At 40.1% G+C, this 16,222-nt stretch overlaps 1 protein-coding gene across 1 annotated transcript in view; it reads right to left on the reverse strand.

Moving 5' to 3' along the window:
* KCNC1 (potassium voltage-gated channel subfamily C member 1) overlaps nucleotides 1-16,222 on the reverse strand; it is a gene marked incomplete at both ends in the record, with an annotated part of 108,246 nt that overhangs the window by 19,313 nt on the left and 72,711 nt on the right. The gene's annotated exons all lie outside the window — the stretch shown is intronic.

Consider the following 16,222-nt stretch of genomic DNA (forward strand, 5'->3'; position numbering starts at 1 on the left):
AGCCCCTAAGTCAATGAGTGTTTATCTTAGGAGTATTTGTTTTCTCTGCTTCAGTTCTTGCTTTTCATAGAATGGTTTTGGTTGGATCTTTAAAGCTCACCTAGCCCAAACCCCCTGCAATGAGCAGGGACATCTCCAACTATATCAGGTTGCTCTGAGCCCCGTCCAACCTGGTCTTGAATGTTTTGAGGGATGGGGCATCTACCACCTCTCTGGGCAACCTGTGCCAGTTTTTCACCACCCTCATCATAAAAAGATTCTTCCTTATATTTAGTATGAATCTCCTCTCTTTTAGTTTAAAACCACTACCTCTTGTCCTACCACTACAAGCCCTACTAAAAAGTCTGTCCCCATCTTTCTTATAAGCCCCCTTTACGTACTGAATGGCTGCAATAACATCTCCCTGGAGCCTTCTTGTCTCCAAACTCAACAACACCAGTTCTCTCAGCTTTTCTCAGGCTTTCCTCAGCCTAAAGGAGATCTCTTGGTTGTATTCCAGGATAATTGAAGGGTAAAGTCAGGCCAAAATTGACAAGTCTTGTAAACACAGTTCCTCTGCTCAATCCTCCTTTAATCAATTAAGTAGTCTGCATATATCTAAGAAGTCTCTTTGTGTGTTGGAATGGTACAGTAATGGTAGTACCTCTTTCCATTTCATTCCTTACATCTGTTATCTTCTTGTTTGTCTTGTGTGTCACCTTGACAAGAGGTGTCGCGTAACATACTATTTCACTGTCTTCATGAGTGTGACAAACTGTGGTAATGAAAATATTATTCAAATATTTTTATAGTGTCGTGTTATTCGTAATGTCAATTTTTCAGCACTGTAGCCAGAAAGGAGGTTAACAATAAATAGTTTCTTCTAATTGTCTGTTGCCAGTAAATGCAGTGCAATAATCTAAAAGAAATTCCTGCTGAAGGAACAGACCAGTTAAAAATAACCTGTGCTTCAAGGTACCAAAGCTCGCCTGCAATCAAGAAGTTCCTCCTGTCTGCTTTTCTGGGTACACCTCCTGCAGACTTATGCTTGAACTTCCATGTTAGCAAACAAAAAGTCAAAAGCAAAGATTTGCCACAGTTTCGAGGTTGAACCATTTAACAGGTTACAGAGAAACTGACAGAGAATAAAATCACAGAATCGTTTAGGTTGGAAGGGTCCTCTAGAGGTCATTTGGTACAGCTTCAAAGTTGGACCAGGTTGCTTAGGCTTTTGTCCAGTCCAGGTGTGGTATCTCCAAGGCTGGAGATCCCACAGCCTCTCTGGGCATTCTGTTCCAACGTTTGGTCAGTAAGAGCAAATAAGCTTGTGAGGATACAGATGGAAACAGGCTCTTCTACTTTTCAAATCCAACTTTGTTGCCAAAGAGATCAGAGCCTAGCCATCGTCACAGATTTTAAAAAGCCCAGTACCTCCCCCTAAATGCTTCAAGCTATCAACCCGTTGTTATGTGATGATCTAATATATGTGCTGATATGTGCTAAAATGAATGCCTAATATAAATAGTTGTCTGGAAGATGAACAATCTGCAGGTTAGGGAACTTGAGAAGTAGGACTGCTTTTTATCAGATTCTCTTGTTAAACAGGAAAATTTCCCCGTGCACAGTTTCTCCATCTGTAAAATAGTTTAAAAAAATATCAGCTGGTGTTTGTCATGAGTTTTGTGATCCTAGATAAATGTGTACAGGTTCTATATGCTTTCATTTTAATGTTACTGACTTCAGTATATCAGCAGTCCCCCTGAAAAATAATTGAAGAGTGGTCAAAGTCAGTTTGTGTATGATATTGTTAACACTCAGAGCTCAATTAAGTAAAGGTTAATACTCCAATTGTCTAAGTAAAACAAGAAACAAAAAGCATCTTACACCAAGAGCTCCCAAAAATGTTCCTAGCAGCCTCAGCATGTCTGCTCTGTTTCAGCCTGGAGCAGATTTCTACCATAGATTCATGGAGCCCTGAGAATTCAAGCTGTAGAAGGAAATGCTGACACTTCATTAAGTCAGGTAGAACTCACAGACAAGGGGAACAGAACCATTTTGCATTTTAAGAGGTCTGTGAAAAAGGCCCCTTTCTTTATGCTGACTCAAAATGCAATTCTCTTCTTGGTGTATATTAGTATCTCTCCTGAGTGAGTTTTTCCTGCTTAGGACAACCTTCAGGTTGACCTTGCACAGCAAGTATCTTGAAAAGTTATTTTTTTCTGTATTAAAGGGAAGAAATAACCAATTCTAACAGGACATTTAAGTTCTCTGTATTGGTACATTCTAGTGTTGTTATCAGTAGAGAACATCACACCCGTGATTTCTCATGCTGTTAGTCCTTGTGTGTGCACATCTTGGCTTCAGAGGGGAGTTGAGAACTTTTAGTCCCCTGTTCAGTAGGGCAGGAAGCACCTGCTAAAGGAACGTGAAGCATTTCCTTCCATCTTTCTGTATTTAACAACATCCAACGCCCTTTCCCAGGGACGGGCATGTTCTTGAATGCTTTGCAGCTGTGGAATTGTGCGTCTGCTCTCAAGAATTCAAAAAACCATGTCTGAGCAATGGTATTGACAGGAAGAATCCCAGTACTACTTCTCAAATTTCATTATTTTTCTCTCTTGAATTACTATCTAATCCTAAACTCTGATTTATATTTGGGAAGTAAAATTCTCCTTAGTCATTCTATGTTTCAATATTCAAAGGCCTTTGTTTTCTGTTTTAGAAGAAACTCTGCGCAGGCCAAAAGGAGAAAATAATGGAGCACAGCCTTTAAAGAAAGGTCCTATAACAGTTCCCCCGTCCCTTGGCTGATCCGAAGAAGTGCAAAAATGTCTGAGAATCAGGCCTGACAATTCATTCACTGGCACCCGTCTCTGATGGGTTTATCACCTGCAGCTGCTTGGGACACAGACATTTAGTATCTTGCAGCAAATGAACACGTAATATATCATTAGCATAGATTTAAGTTTATGATTCCCGATTCATATTGCCCCCACCCCTTTTTGCTTCTGAATATTTTTCTTTGTTAATGATCTGATATAAGATCTAGCAAGCTGTAAGCAAAATCCAATAGCACCAAATTCAGTGAGTATGTTTTTCTAAGGAGACCAGCATTCATTCATGCCAAAGGGGTTGAAAAAAGAGCTCTCTCTGGCCCACCGTGAGAGGCCAACAGAGATCAGCCGTCATGCCTAATGTGATAGCTTGCCAAGTCCAGAGATGAGCAATGCTGGTAAAATCTAGTGAAGACAATGGACTAATATGCTCTAACATGTTTGAAAATAGGGCTATCTCTTTTTATTTCACTAATAATTGCCTGAACACTAATCAAACCAATGGATTGCTCTTGCATTATTTAGTGGTTCTTAATCTTCTTCCTCCTTACATCTCTTCTTCCTCGTGTCTCAATGAGCTCAGGGAAAGGAGTGAGGATTTTATGAAGGAATGTCATGTGCTGTAGAGTTACATAATGGCAGCTAAAATTTTCTATTATTAAAGAAAATACCTAGGTAAAGTGTTTGAAGTGACCAAAACTCTTTTATCTGCTTTGACATATGTGAATGGTTCCTATTTCACTAGAGATGCTGTTGCCATTGCTTTTTTTCTGGCTCTAATAACAACCAAAAAAAAAATCTCAGAGTGTCCAAAACCACAGAAGCCATAAGGGAAGGCAGAGAGGAGATTTTAAAAGGGGATATTTTTATTAAAATATAAGTTACGTTAAAATGTCTTCATTCTGGAGAGAGAAGAAATTACACTCCTGAATAATTTCTGTTAATAGTGGATATGTTTGAATAAGCTTATTTTGGAAGAGTTTAAAAGACATCATGCCCAGAAGTGGAGAATTTAAAAATCTAATTTATATTGCCTCTGCTTAAATCTGTCATATATATGCCTATGTCAAAGGCCTGCTTCTCCCTGTATCTCCACTACCCTGTGTCTAACCTGAACATTTTGGCCAGTGCAGTGTGAATACGAAGTGCCAATTAATGTAGAATAGTAGCGTTTCACATTAGCTTTGCATAGCTGTAAAAGGAGCAAGGTAACAGAATTAGACCTAGCCTCTCAAGAATAATGGAAAGAAATCAGAAGTTATACTACCTTAAAACCACAAATAAACCTTCTAATACATGACAATTAGGAGGCTAGGCTCGCTGAGAAAAAAGGCCTGAGGATTGGGCGAAACAGTATTAGATACACAGATGTGTCTGTTTACTTCTGAGAATCAGTTTTTAAACAACACTTTACCTTACATTTCTGAGATAGTTCTGGTCTTGGAGATAAGAAACCTTTTTTATTCTTTGTCTTAAACAAATAAGCCCAGTAACCCACTAGAATTCATTGATATATCGCCTGGAATTACCAGGCTTCAATGCAGATGGGCAGTGAAGGCTGGTGATAAAAGCACCGGGACAGAAATCAGATGACTGAGGCTCTTTTACAACTTCTATTGACACATTCTTAGTCTTCAGGCATGTGTGCCCGCATCTTTTGCACCATCTTTTGTCCACTTTTTAAAAACTGAGATAGTAAACTCCTTGGGGTTTGGGATTGTCTGCAATTCATGTCTGCCCAGTGTCCAGCCCAATGTATGCCTGGAGTGAGGACTTGGAAAGGGAGACCTTGGGCCATAGATGACAAGAAAAGTAGATGGTGGCAGTGGAAGCAAGCACCGCTTTTGCAAGTCAAGTCAAGTTGCAGTAATTCCAGAGTTGGTTTTCTAGGAAACAGAGTTCTACACGACACGCCATTCATAACTCATTCCAGATCACACGTTCAGAGTGCGTTAGTAGAAGCTGCATGCCACAGATGGATGCTCTTCTCCTTTAATACTGCCCAGAATCATTTAACAATCCTGACTCAAGCTAGATGGGAGAAAAGAAACAGGTCATACTCAGAGAAGATTTGGTAGCCTCTCCCTTTGCAGCTGCTGACAGAAGTATTTAAAAAGGGATTCTTAATCCCCATCCTTTTGCAGGGGAAATCAGGAAATTCAACCCTTCCCTGATCCTGTGGGTGAAAGGCAGAAGAAGATTGCATTCTGTTTGAACTACAGCTGTTGAAGCATCAGGAAATTTTCTGTAGAAGTGGCACTCTCTACTGATCTATTCTGGTGAGTTTTGGTTTTAATCACAAAAATATTTAAATAACTACATCTTTAACCTCCTGGTCCTCTTGAACCAACAAAGCACAGGAGTAAGCAGTTGTTGTTTTAGTCTGTGTGAGTAGGGCCTCTGAGCAGCATGAGATTTGCTGCCTCTCTCATAGGAAAACCCATGTCTTGCCAAGACCAAAATGAGAGATGAGAGCACTCTTGCCATGCATCTTTGTCTCCAAAGGAGAAATGATAGAGCAATTAGTGCTGTGGGGCTTCTGGAAAAGTATTTTATGAGTCTAGTGAGATCTAGTATGTTAGGGTTGAGGGGTTTTTTGGCAGGGAGAGGAAGGGGAGTCGGGGAGTGGGAAGGGAGTATAATAAAAAAGTCCCAAGTCCAGTAATTTTTCAGTAAGTCTATGTCTGGTAAATGCTAGACAACTTGCAGGAACAAGTTAGTATCAGAAGAGTTTCAGATTGGTACTGGCAACCCATGAGTTGGTTTTCTACAAAGCATCAGTAATTCAGATATACCCAGAGCCCCATGCTTTTTGCTAGACCTGCCTAAAACCCCGTTCACAAGGCATCTCTTCCAATACCAACTTTCTTTTACAGTAGTTCATCTGCTTAAGGTTTGTCTCTGAAAACTATTACACCTGCATGAAGCTGCCAACATTTGCCTATCCACGACTTGAATCAAAAAGCTTTGCGTACTTTAACCACTCTTCATTTAAAACTTAGTCCATGTATCACCAAAACGTTTAGCACTAGAGACAAATCTTTTTGCTGTATCTCAGCCAAAGTAGGGGTTAAAAGAAAGCTGCTTTAAAATACTTAGCTTTATAACCACTTAATTATCTGTCAAGACTGATTTTCCAGGCTTTCTTAGGGACATGGACGCTGATTCAAACAAATGACTCATTTTGAATGCGCAAGTTTTTCTTCTGAATTTTTGAAAGAAATATTGTATGTGTATGACTGATCAAATGACTAAATGTAGGCACATGACTCTAGCAACCAGATAATGCTGCGGAAGTGGGCAAAAGTTAGGAATCTCTCAAAAAGCAATCTCTGCAATATTTCATTCAGAATCCTAAAGTAAGATGTTTCGTGGTCCTCTGAGCAATGATTATGAAACCAAAATTATTTGCAAGGGGAAAAATCCAGTTTTGCTTTTGTAGATGTGACGTAAGTAAATGAGGGCTCAATCAGATGCTACCAGCAAGCTCTTATCTGTGAAGGATGAAATGACTGTCTTGGAAATCTGTCTTCTTTAAGTGAAATGATAGGACAATCAATACAGAAGCTCACAGCAGCAAACATACTGGTTCACTCACAAGATTATTCACGTTTCTTAGCTGAGACAAATGGAAGAAGTAGGCTTGCAGATAGACAAAGCTTGCTCCAGAGTCAGACAAAAAGTCCACTAGCAGCTCATGGATGAAATGGTTATGTAATGCCAAAAAATATATGACAGCTTGCAAAAAAATCTTGGAATGCTTAGCGGCACACAGACATGAAACAGGGTGTTAAAAAAATGTACAGTCATCTGTGGAAAATATGCTTAAGTTATTCGGTGTTGACATTGCAATAAATAAATTAGAAGCAGATCTCTCAAATGTTAGTCCTAGCAGGCAGCCATGTGCTTTGACAAGGTAGTTACTGGGATAAGCAAGACTGCATCAGAACTCTAAGTGTGGTATGTGCAGCATTTCTCTGTGACCACATGGCCACCCAGCTGGTCACCAGGCAAAGGTTGGAATGGTTCTTTGTAGGTCACATGCAAGTTTTCCAGTTTCATCTAGGCTAGATTAAATCTTGTGATTTAATAGGAACATTGTCACAGAAGAGATGTGAATTTATTTTGCATCTTCCTCACTAGCTCCCTAGTCTGGCTGGTACTGAGAACTGTATGAAGACAGTATGGTGGGAGTAAGAAATGTTTCATATTGCTGAGCAACAGCTCAATGAGAAATTCTTATCTTAACATTCATAGATTTCTGATCCAAAAGGGCCCTAAGGCTTCTGCAGTGAGGTATATGGGACACTGCAGAAGGAGCTGTAAGTGTTGAAAGTGATTCTTCCATCTCTTCGAGGGACTGCAGAAACGAACATTTGATAGGGACCTCCAAACGTCATTCTCCTGTCCCAAAGCATGGTCTTCGATCATTCCTGAAAGCCACCTATATTGGCTGTTATTAAGGACCTCCAATGGTGAATATCGTAGAAATTCGGTAGGAAATTTCTGCCAGTGCTTCACCTTTTCTTTTTCCTGTATTTTTTTCCTTCCCAATGCCTAATCTAAGTCATCTTTGCTACATTTTAAGGTTGTTTACTTTTATCCTATCCATCATATACAGCTAAGCATTTGGAAATCTGCAGATGTTTTCCTTCTTTTATAAGCTAATGACCATTAAACATTCAAATATTCTATGAGTCCTAGATTCCCGTTTTCATATGCTCATGCGTTTGCTGCATAAATTCAATATAATTATTAATCTTATTTTCAGATGGTGCCACACACTTTTATGCTGTCAGTTCTGTCAAATGCTCTAGAATTAAAGAAAGTGAGAAAGTCGTGTAACATCTTATATACTGGAACATAAACCTAACACGTGGCAAATGAAAGCAGGGAACTTTAGTTGCCCATTATTGCTAGGTTTTTCAGTCTTTTTCTGTTAGGCAGAAGGTAACATTTTTTTGCCTCTGTGTAGTTACTGTTCTAAACTGAAGAGCAGAGTTTTGTAGCAATGACTGGAGGTAGTGTCATGCGTTAGGATTTTGAGGATCTCGCCTCACCACGTTTGTTCTGGATGCTATTTTATCTCCTGAGAAAATCACACTTCCTCTCTAACTTGCTGCCAGTCCTTCCTTGTGGGAAAAGGCACTTCTTACGCAATTCCTTGACAAAGGGGAATTCCTGACTAGAGTTGGGCAGAATCCCACTGGGAAAGCACAAAGACTTGCAAAATCAGATTAGTCCTGAGGCTTCCTATGGTTTAGAAGTAATTTTTCTCCTTACAAACAACAAAAAAATCACACACATGCTCATGGTTAGGATCAAGTGCAGCCAGATGAAGCTATGTATGTATCTCTGACCAAACCTCACATTTTGATTTTGGAAATGTGAAGTTACAAAGATAATTGATTGACAGGTTTTATTCTCTTGCATGCATACATGCGTGCACACACACAATTTCTCTGTCTTTCTCTTAGAGTTGCTGAGGCATTCCTTTGACTTGAATTTAGCTGTATGCTACATGTGTCCTGGGATTCTTTGTGGAGGAGCAAGACTCTCTTTTTTCCTCTTTTTGTTACAGCTTCTGCAGCGTGACTTGCCTAAAGGTGGCTTGATTCACATGCTCATGCTTATACGGAGTACAGCCTCTCCCAAAGCTGCTTTTTGAGTGGTGCTAGAAGCATTTCACAGAGCACGAGACATATTTCTGCAGCCTGTCAGGGTCCACTCTCAGTGGGGTTTGATCCACCAGCCTCAGCTGTGCACCAGCACACAAGGAATGAAATGGTTACAAGTATGAAGCAGGCAGAGGGTGCTCAATGGTGTCCAGCTCCATTAGAATAAGCTTGCTTATTTTTTGCAAGAGGAAACACTCCAATGTGTGGAAGTATTAAGTGTAAAACTCCACAAGGAAACACCTGAAATCCACAGCAAGGCTTTATCCTGAACACAGAACTCCCTAACCTAACATACAAGACTGACTTTTCTTGCTGTGGTTTTTAAGCCAAGATATTGGGAGTGTGTTCCAGATCACATTTGTATTCAGACAATAATGCTTCTGCTTCAAGACAAATTAAAATAACTGGCTGTCAAATCTTTAGTGGTTTAAAACGTGGGTAGGCTGGCTATATAACCACTCTTGGACAGGATGCTGGCAGCTCCTATAGGGGAAGATCCAGAAGGCATCAGCCCCCAGAGGTGAGCAGTTTGGGTCTGCAGTGCCTGCAATGGAGGGGCCCATAATCCAGCTTCTCTCCCACAGCAATATTGTAGCAAAAGTAATTGTGACACGATTCCTCTTTGGAGGCACAAACCAACCTTTTTCATATTTGACTGGATTTTTGAAACCTCAGTTTCTGACCGCTCTGTGAGTGATTTTCCAAAGAGCTTTCAATTTCGGGAGCAGCTGAGTGTTTACCCTCTGTCAGAACTGAGGCACTCAAAGTAACTGCAAAATAACTTCATCACTCTGAAAAACTGCAAGTCCTGGGATCCCTTTGGTGTCACTATATGTCGAGCTCTCAATTTCCCATTTTCACTGCAGTTTATGTGGATGGATGTCACAGATGGTGGAGTCCCTGAAAAGCCAGGCTTCTTAACCAGGTGGTTGAAAAGGAGGTGTTAAACCCCAGACATTTCAATGACTGCTGAATTTTAGACAATTTCATGTTATTCAGTGAAAACAATTTTCATTAACCTTTTTGTTTTCCAGAGCATGACTAACAGTGTGTTGTAGACACTCTTCCTCCTATAGCGGTCACTGAGCTTAAGACATAGCTACCAGTTTGATTTTTAAAGTATTATGGCCACAATTCCTTCCTTACCATTGTGCAGTGTGTAGCAGAAAATCCCTGTTAAGCTCCTGAATGGCCTAAATATGTTACAAAATATTGAGACTTTTATGTCTTTGCTCTACAAAACCTAAATATCAAATATCTAAATTATTCAGTCCCAATACATTAGTCAGTTGCTATAAAACATTAAGAAACTCCAACAACTATTAAAGCAAATATTTTGGAAAGCAAAGAATGTTTTAATTCCCCAGTTAGGCAGTCTGTTGCACAGCTTAATTTTTGCAAGGATAATGCACAAGATGGGAGCATCCTTGCTTATACAAAATCTCCACTGACAAAAATCTTTGCCAAGACTAGGTTTTGACTGGCTAGGAGCCATTTTAGATATCCACATTTGTGACCAAATAACTTAGAAAACTGTTTTGGTAGTTTTTTTGGAGGCAGCTTCCAAAATAGCCTTTGTCATATAGTCTGTCTTGGCTCAGTCCAACAAGATTGAAGGTATTGGACCCAGTGATTGCTGGCTGTTTTTTTCAAGAGCAAGTTCTTAGTAAGGTGTTACATTGCTCTCAACACAGGATCTCTTGCCCTAGGAGTGGTAATCCATGTATTCATAGTAATGCCTTCAAAATACATGATTCTTCCCCAATGCTAGTCCCACAAGCAGCTGAAGAGTTTTAAAATTCACTTGCTGTGGCGCAGTGCCTGCAAATTTCCACTCAGTAATAAAATCCTAAGTGTATATGAAGACGTGTGTCACCGATGGTGGAATAAAGAGAATCAATCTTTTGTATATATATGTAGAGAGTCAGATTAATATATAAATATAATTATAAATACAGACACACATATATATTTGCATATGTATTAGTTATACTGTATTCTATTACAATACTATATGGTATATATTGCATATAATATCCTACATCATATTTATAATATAGGCACAATAAGACATCATACTATTGTATAATATATATAAAAACTATAATATTCTAAATCACACATAGAAATACATTAAATATAAATATATGTTTATATATTAGGTATCTAATACCTGTCTCAAGGGCTGTGGGAATGCCTGGCTGTAGCATGCAGAGCTGGCAAAGGGGCCCATTCTCTTCCCTTGTGCACAGCCCTGCCAGGGCAGCTACCTGCTAGAGGTGGCCTTGGATTACGAAGAACCCCCTGAACTGGAGGGATGTGCCACCCAGAGGAAGACAGAGGCTGCTTGTGGGGACCAGAGGCCTTACAGAAACGGCCTCAATGTCACTGGATCTCTGCAGCCACAGATCCCTCCTGTAACTCTTTCCACAGCACTGTGTTTCCATGGCTTTTCCTCTTATAAATAAGGAGAGGAAGGGCTTTTCCTAGCCCTTGACTCCTGTTCTGTGTTGCCTTTCCTTCTGCTAGCCACATGCCCCCTCCTGTATTCCAGGTCTGCCAGGGCTGTTCTTCCCAGGCAGCGAGGCATCACGCTGGGGACACCATTGTCTGGAAGGAGGCTTTGCCAGGAGGACAGAGTTGGGGCCAGCTGAGAGGCTCACTGCCTCACTCCCAGCTCTGGAGATGCAGTATGGGCTTCCAGGTATTTTGTCCTGTAGAATAATGACACCATTGATCTCCTTGGCAGTGCTGCTGCACAAGACACACTCTGATTCCTATTAAAAAAACCTGAACACAAGCCCTCTGCAGCGCAAATTCTTGACTCCACTTTTACTGCTAATAAATTTTGTTTGTGGAGTTCTGCTTCATGCGTTCCCAGGTACAAGATGTATACTTGCTATAGTCTCCTAACTAAATATCCCTCCTCTGCTCTGTTTCCACATTTACCATACCATGGAACTAAGGGGCTAAGGTGGTGATATCTGGCATTGTATTACACCCCTTGTCAACATCAGTTCTACTGTCTCTCTGAAGAGAGTGTTTATGCCTCTGCTTCTGTGGGTTGACTCTTAAATGTGCCAGCAGTAAACAAGTGCAGACATACAGTAGCCACTTTGTGCCAGCTCCAGCCTCCTGTTCAGGTGGTCATGTACTTTACTTCAACAATAAATCTTTCCTTATGTTTAATGGAAAATGGCCTGTTTTCTTTGTGGTGAGTTTCCACTATTTTGTGGTCAAGTTTAAAAATTATATTTAGGGAAAGGTATTTTTTTTCTCTATAGTGAGCACCTTAGTCTGTTGTATCTTAGGGTATCTCCTTAAGCTCTTTGAATACTGTCTGTATCTTTGCCTTAAGAAATTGTTGCTCTCATCTGTGATAACCAAGGAAAACATCCTTTTGCTGTGGAGCTTGACAACACTAGTTAGGTTTCCTGTTTTCTAGGATGTTCTAGTAAATCTTTTAAGCAGCACTTTATGTTTCAAAGAGGCCTTCCCCAGTTTGAGTTTCCCTACATAAAAAGAATCACTTTGGGCCTGGCATAGAAGCTCTAGTTCTTTATTTGTCCGTGAAGGTACCTCTGAAATAACGTAGCAAATCATGTCCCCGTCCAGGACTTCCAGTCATCACAAGGCATACTGTGACCACAGAAAACCTCCAGAAGAGATAGGACAGCTATATCCCAAACTGGTGAGGGCACCTGCCAACCCACGAGCACCTATCAGGGTATGGACAGTCAGTGCATGTTCCCACTCCCCTTGCTAACAGCACTATCTTGATTTAGAGGAGAGGGTTGTATCATCCTTTCTTTCCCTGGTAAAATATTTTTTCCTACTGTGTGTATTCAGTGTACCCAACTTCTACCTATAGACATGCAAAACCTCTGTGTTTAAATTCAAGAGAGTGACTTAAAAAATAAATAAAAAACTCCTTATTCTGATGTATTTAAGGCTAAACTGATGGGTCACATATAACACCTGTTGTACTAACCTGGATGTTGGTTAGGTGTAGTGACCACCCCACCCAGATGCCCGTTGATTGTTAGCAGCTGTGATGTTCTTGCAGGAGAAGCTTTCCAGGGCACAGCATTGTTCTCTTGCCACAGCAGTTCAAAAGGTCTCCCAAGAGCCCTTTGTAGGTAGCTACTGTGAGAGCCACCATTTCATCTGGTGCTGGGGAGCTGCACTAAGTATCTCTCTCTGTTAATCCCCTTTAGGTGGGTTTAAAGGAGGCCTTTAAACACCTGCTGTGAGGTATATTGCATAACCAACAAGCAAACACTTCTAAAAACAACGTCTTGTGCAGTCAAGGTTAAAAGAAAGACGGAAAGATCAGAAAAGGAACACAAGGTAAGTCATAGACAGGGCCTAGAGGAAAATGTTTTCTACATAAGATTAAACAAATGTACAGTATTTTAAGAGGTGTGTTAGCAATGTTATGCCCCTGTGTTTAGCTTGCATCCTGCAGTACACTCAACATTTTGTGGGATAATAGGATCCTCTCATCTTTTATTGTTTGCTGCATGCTGGCTGTGTCGTCCATGGTGTATTTGCATTTCTTTAGTTTATTCAAGAGCACATGTAGGTATGATGTGAACTGTGGTTGAAGAACCAACTTAGTTTCTGAATTCTATCCTCCAATATAAAGGAAATACCCTTCATTTGAAATAATTTTGTTTGAATATTATGCATCTACCTGTGCTACAAAGAACCTGAAATATTGCATAGCGTTTAACAGCGTGGAACTCCTTATGCCTTCAAAGTGCTATTGAAATGTTAATATAGGTATCGAATCTGCAACTTTTTTTGCAAGTCGAAAGAAATAGATACTACTTCTGTTTCACAGACTAGGTGGCTGTGAGGCTCAAAGCTTAGAGCCTGTATTTCTTGGGTATGCGGTTTTAACTTTGACCACACGGCTACTAGTATTGAGGTCTTATACTGGGGCAAAATTAGGGGATGTTGTTCAGAAAATATGTCTTATTAATAATACCCAGACTTCCCCAGGGATGGATTTTTGAGATTCTGGGTGCTGACATGTTGTTAGGATACTATGTCTGTTGGCCAAGATACGGTCCTCCTGAACTTGTGTTTGCGGAGTTCAAAGCCATCGAGTCATGACATTTCAGCTGGGTCACTTTTCCTTTTAACCTTGCGGTGCAGTGAATCTCAGCACAGAGCAGAAGTGGTGAGGAGAGGTGTGGGTGTGTAAAGGGTGGTGGGCAGTGCTGTAGATTTGTGTAGGCTCTCAGAGTTTTGTTCTTCTTTGTGCAACTCTGCTACATCAGTATCTCTAGAAATGGCCACTCTGCCTTAGAGAAGGATGAGAACTTTTCCACTACTCCTTTTAATGACTTCAGTATTTTGTCATGGGACTCTGAAGTCCTCAACCCTGTGATTTCTTGTCAGATATTTTTAACAGGATCAGATTGCCAGCTTTTAAAAATCTGGCCCTTAAGGAGATTTTTGTTTGGAGACTCATTAACTGTGAATCACCAGGAATCACTAATCACTTTAGGAGATATTTCCTAGCAACTATTGCTATATAATAGGCACAAAACCACATTAAAAAATAAGGGAAAATGGTTGAAATGAACTGACATTAGACATGCATTGATTCCAAGAATGTAATTTCTCTCTGGGAACATCTAGATGAGCTGTATTTTTCCCTCCTGAATGTGAGACAGACTGCTGTCCCATGTCCTTTCTGCAGCATGCACTTCTTTGCTTAAAGAAGAGCTTGTGCAAATGGTTACATACAAAAGTCTATTTATGAATAAGATCTTTTAAAAATAAAGAATGTTCTATAATGCTGACTGTTCTTGAAAAAAGCAATTCATAGACTTGTGGATAGTAAGTAAGGTGAATACAGTCAGCTACAGAAAACTAAGAGTTGGGGAGAGGCGGCTGGGGGTGACGTGAAAGAACAGAGAAGACTTGCATTCAAGCTGGATATTCTGTCAGCCAGCAAGGATGGAAACCAGCATTCACCTCAGAGGGGTTATTTCCACCCACTCAGTTTTTAATTCTTCAGTGATTTGTGGCAATTGTGTGCTGCCACAGGCCTGCTTAGTGCACAAACTATGTGCAACTGAATGTTGTAGGGAAGCACAAGAAAATGCTTCCCAGGAAGGAAAAATTGAAGATGATTTTAAGATGTATAGTTACTTGGGTAACTAAAAGGTGCCAAAATAAAAGTTTGTGATTATTCTTTAAAGATTATGATTTATTGATTAGTCAGAGCTTGATGTATTTTCATATTTAACTTGCAGCATAACCTCAGTGAGGAGAAAGAAGCAGCTTCCCATTGTGACCTCTTCCTGGAGTGCCCTGTGCTTCAGATCAAGGTACACACTTTTCCAGAAAGGTGGAAAAGCCTTTTTCTCATCTTGATCCATTAGGTGCAAGCAACTTCCCTAAACACATTACTTGCAACTTCGCAATATAAATGCCCCTCTAACCTCAGGATAATTCAGAGGACCCTGATTTGAGTTTAGTAAATTGTTTCCTGCATAAAGCTGCCCTTTCTGGGCTGTATAGGAAGCCTGTCTGAGCTACTAACTGGAGTCAGGGGAGGTGAATGTGCTCCCTGTTGCTACCTCCTTTGCCTCAGAAACAAGAACCTAGGATTTCTTACTCTTTTTCCCATGTTTCATTAATCAATCCAGACAGCTGTCCTGTTGTGGGAAACCTTGATACACAGAGGAAGTGCAACGAGGTAGGAGTCCATTTCTGCACCGTTTCTTCCAGTGAGCAGTGGAGCCGTTTTTTGATGTGAAGCGTTTGCACTGAATATGTGATGATCGAGCTCTTCATGACACAGTCTCTCAGTGAAAGATTTGCAGAAGAAAAATTAGCTTATTCTTAACCTGGCCTTGTGGGCTGAGAAAATTTGCATTTTGCAGAGCTTTTGTCTCAGTGCCAGTGTTGACATAGTACTAGGATTCTTTTTTTTTTCCCTTTTCAAAATAGTCACAAAAGTTGGGGAGTGAGGAATTGCCAACCGTGTTTTAAAGGAGCTGTAGCCATGGCAACTGAGGTACCTTCAGTTACCATGGTAACAAATGCAGTTCAACTGCCTTGCTGTAAAGCCAGACAAATCTACTCATGATCTGTTGATTTTAAGATGCTTTATAAATTGTTGAGCTATTTTAGGCACTTAAATCCATAAATCAAAATGTCTGTTAAAACAACCAATACACTATACTATTTATGAATTATTCACCCCATTCTTATTTCACCAACTGGATTTTTTTTCCCCTATCAATGTATCTAGGCTTTCTTCTCTCCTAGTTTTTCTCATTTATTGTTTAGAAAGTGGTTCTTCTATCAGAAACAGATGATTCATATTATTACTGGTTGTAAATCTTACTCATTGGAGAAACCCTTGCCCCCTCCCAATACCCCTGCCTCCACTGCTGCAGTCTCTAAATGGAGCTTTATGTACTTCTGCCCTGAAATCACAAAATATGTTTTGCTAAAAATTTCCTAATGAATTAAATCAATACAATTTGGAATGAGTTCTATCTCAAACAATCAATACAGGCCCAGTGATGTACAACAGGCAAGCAGGTAAATTGGTCTAAATAAATTTACAATTGATTTTACTTTTAAAACCAAATTAGGACATTTGTAGTCTTAACAAATCAGATCAACTGCAACTTATGCAAACAAGCGTATTCCTAGGTTTGTCTTTTCTAATACTAGTAGTGGATCTGTTACTATTTATAG

Source organism: Nesoenas mayeri (assembly GCF_963082525.1).
Source record: "Nesoenas mayeri genome assembly, chromosome: 5".
Classification (NCBI taxonomy): Eukaryota; Metazoa; Chordata; class Aves; order Columbiformes; family Columbidae; genus Nesoenas; species Nesoenas mayeri.